This window comes from Crocodylus porosus, unplaced genomic scaffold (genome assembly GCF_001723895.1).
Source record: "Crocodylus porosus isolate Cpor-Errol unplaced genomic scaffold, CroPor_comp1, whole genome shotgun sequence".
NCBI classification, from domain to species: Eukaryota; Metazoa; Chordata; order Crocodylia; family Crocodylidae; genus Crocodylus; species Crocodylus porosus.
In genome coordinates this window covers 7,971,175-7,974,525 of record NW_017728934.1, presented here as the reverse complement: position 1 = coordinate 7,974,525, position 3,351 = coordinate 7,971,175, and the positions used below count along the sequence as shown (strand labels likewise).

Below are 3,351 nucleotides of genomic sequence, written 5' to 3'. Positions count from 1 at the left end.
GTGCTCATTCCTGCTCTTATCATCCTGTCTTATAATATGTCTATGGTAACGGTGCATGCTTGTTTTCCTGACTTGATTGCATGTTATTGTGCACCCAGAAGGATTGAACTTTTACTCTGGACTAGGGAGGGTGCAATGCATTGTTTTCTGCTGGCACCTGAGCCATCTGCAAACTCCCCCCACTTTCTTAGAACTGGGGCCCAGGGGGAGGATCAAAAGAAACTCAGTGTAAGAAACTGGCTAGAAAAAGGGGACATGGCTTGAATGCACAACTTAGAGACTCAGATCCAATCGAAGAGGCAGTGTGGTCTTCTTGCTGACAATGCCTCAGCCATCTGACACAGGGACTCTACCTGTTATATTGTACCTAGCCAATGAATGGGGTCTTGTTTGAGAGAGACTTCCCACTTCATTGCATTGTGCTTTTTGGTTCCACTCTTTCCTTCCCTTAGTGGGGTAAAGTCCCTGCCAGGAGCTGAGCCAATTGGAGGGCACTGGAGAGGCTCCAGAGACAGCAAGAGGTACAGTGACTTAAAGTGTCAACCCCCTCTTCTTCCCTATCCATACAGCTCCATATCCATGCCCACCTCTCTACCTCATCTTCGCACTGTAGGTAAATTCTGAAGTCCTACGAACTGTTGCCAGCACAAGGCAGTAGGGCATCTCAGCGGGTGGTCCTAGTTAGAAAGTGGAAACAGAATCCTAGCTTATCTCCTTTCCTTTGCAGAATGGTGCTGATTACAGCTATTTGGTGAAACAGAACATAAAGCTCTTGAGTGCACTGGAGGAGTTACAGCACCGCTGTACCAGCCTGAAGGAGGAAAACAGCCTACTGGTAAGTATGGCACGTGACCCTTCCCGAAGTCTTTTTGGAATGCTGTATGTCCTCGGGAACATCAGTGTGTGCACCTAGTGGTGTTTGGCAGAGCCAAGAGAAGCATGCTTTGGAGTCGTTGGGACTAGTCTTTTTGGCAGGCTTGCTACAAGTTAGCCTGCGTCCTTCCCAAGTGCCCCTCCAACTTCTTTCCCCTGTTCAGTCTGCTCCTTTATTTTCTGCTCCCTGCCTCTGGCTCTGCCTGCCAGTGTGCTGCCTGTCCCCATCAATTTGTAGCATGCCACACACTGAGGCTGCCTATTTCACTTGTCACCCCATGCTGCAGGTTGGCCACCCCTCCTCTATCTTTCCTAAGGGCGTTGGCATCTGCATGGGGTGTAGGAATGAAGTCCCCAAATCTACTGGGAAGGGCCAGGCTAAGCCATTCAGGAGACATGGAGCAGGTTGGGTACTTTTGGGCTGAGCTTTGTGGACTCCTTGGAGAATTGCATGCTTGTCAAATGGACTCCTTTGCCATAACACCATAACTCCTGTGATGGGGGTCAGGTGAGGGAGGAGTCTGGGTAGTGCTGCCCTCTCTGACATCTCTACAATCTTTGTACTGCATTACTTGACTGCTGGAGACTGGTGCGACTTCTCTGCAACTGGGCTTGCTGGCAAATTGGAGGGCCAATGGCAGGCTGACAATGTGAAGAGAGGAAGTGCTCTTGTTTCCTCTTTCAGGCAGGAAAGAGGAAACATTGATTCATTTACTGACATGGCTAAGAGGAACAGTACAGCAGCTGCCACCATGAGGTAGGCTGGCAGCTGAGGAACATGCTCCTGGCACCTTAATGCGAGTAGCAGGGCCAGAGCCAGGGGAACCTTCACAGCCATGCTTGACCCCTGCAGCCTGGGAACATTAATACCCAAGCACCGCAGGGATAATGTAACCCCTCCTCACACTCGGAGCTCTCTGAGTCTTTCATCTTTCAGGCTTGTCCAGGCCTGGTGTCTGCCTGTGGGATGCAGTGTGGAAGAGTTTAGCCAGGCTGAGGAAGAGCTCTGATATTGCACTGTTTGCCCTGTAGTAAAAAATGGCCAAGTTTAGTTTTTCTCAAATGTTTTTCAGAGGCCTAGCCTGGAAGGTACAGCTCATGACCCCATCTGGGCTGTTGATGCAGGTGGTCTGGCTGTAGTCAGAGTTCTGCCTCAGCTGACAGTGGATCAAGCTGGCATGGTTAAAGTATGCCAGCTTGTAGCCAGTGCCACACAAAGAGGTGATGTAGCTGACCTGGATGTAAAGAGGGGATCATAAAATCATACAGTAGGACTGGAAGGGCCATCATGAAGTAATCTAGTCCACCCCCCTGATCAAGGCAGGCTCATCCCTGTCTAAACCAACCCAGCCAAGTCTTTGTCTAACCTGCTGTTGAAAACTTCCAGGGATGGAGATTCCACAGCTTCTCTGGGTAGCCTGTTCAAGTGCTTGACCACCCTCATAGTGAAAAAGTTCCTTCTAATCTCCAATCCAGATTACCTCTGCTGCAGCAGAAGCCATTGCTCCTAGTTCTGTCCCCCATGGCCACAGAACAATTCACCGCTATCGTCTTTATAATCAGGCCCTTCAAGTATTTGAAGACTGTTTTCATATCCCCATCAGACTTTTCTTCTCCAGACTAAATAACCCAATAGTGTTCTTTGACCATGGGAGGCATTCTTCCACCATAGGGTGAAGTTCCAAGAAGGCAGACTTCTGGGAAGTAGTGTAGGGTCTACCTGATGAAGAGAGGGAAGAGTGTCTTTGCATGCAGGCTTGCTAACCTAATGAGTAGGAATTTAAACTACGTTCATTGGGGGATGGAGAAAAAAGCCCAGAGGCAAGTAAAGAATGAGGGGACATAGATAAAAACTTAAAAAGGAGAAGCAGTAATGGAAGCCTTAGCAATGTTCTCAGGGATAATCAGGTAGATATCTGAGTTGTTTATATAACAATGTGAGAAGCATGTGGATTAAACAGGAAGAATTGGAGGTCCTAATACAATTGAGGAATTATGATGTAATTGGGATTATAGAGACATGGTGGGATAGTTCATGTGACTAGAGTACGGTCATGGATGGGTATAGCTCAGGGGTTGGCAAAATGGTGGATGCAGCTTTCAGCTGAACTCCTTTTCCCAGAAGCCTCTGCCTGTGCAGCTGGGGCCGGTTTCCATAGAGACCCTAGCAGCAGTCGCTGTGATAGCGGAGGCCAGGGTTTCTGGGGAGACCAGTCCGAGCAGCGCTGGCAGAGTGTGTGGCAGGGTGCAGAGCTGCTCCAGAGCCTAACTGGGATCTTGCAGCGGTGACAGTGTAGTCCAGAGCCAGCGATCTGCAGCCTAAGTGCCCTAGAAAGGGATATGCAGGTAGCAGATCATGGCTCTCCTGCAGCTTCTTGCCCTAGTGACAGTATAGTCTGGAGCTGGGACAGAGCTGCGATCTGCTGCCTGAAGGTCCCTGCCCAGAGCATGCAGGCTGCGGATCGCAGCTCTGCCCTG

General features: G+C 49.6%; 1 protein-coding gene across 5 annotated transcripts in view; it reads left to right on the top strand.

Moving 5' to 3' along the window:
• The first annotated feature begins 731 nt into the window (after nt 1-731).
• TSPOAP1 (TSPO associated protein 1) overlaps nt 732-3,351 on the top strand; it is a 112,305-nt gene continuing 109,685 nt past the window's right edge. For all 5 annotated transcript variants that reach the window (XM_019546459.1, XM_019546458.1, XM_019546457.1 and 2 more), the window contains exon 1: nt 732-835. The gene's annotated coding sequence lies outside the window, so the exon portion shown is untranslated. The remainder of the gene's footprint in view (nt 836-3,351) is intronic.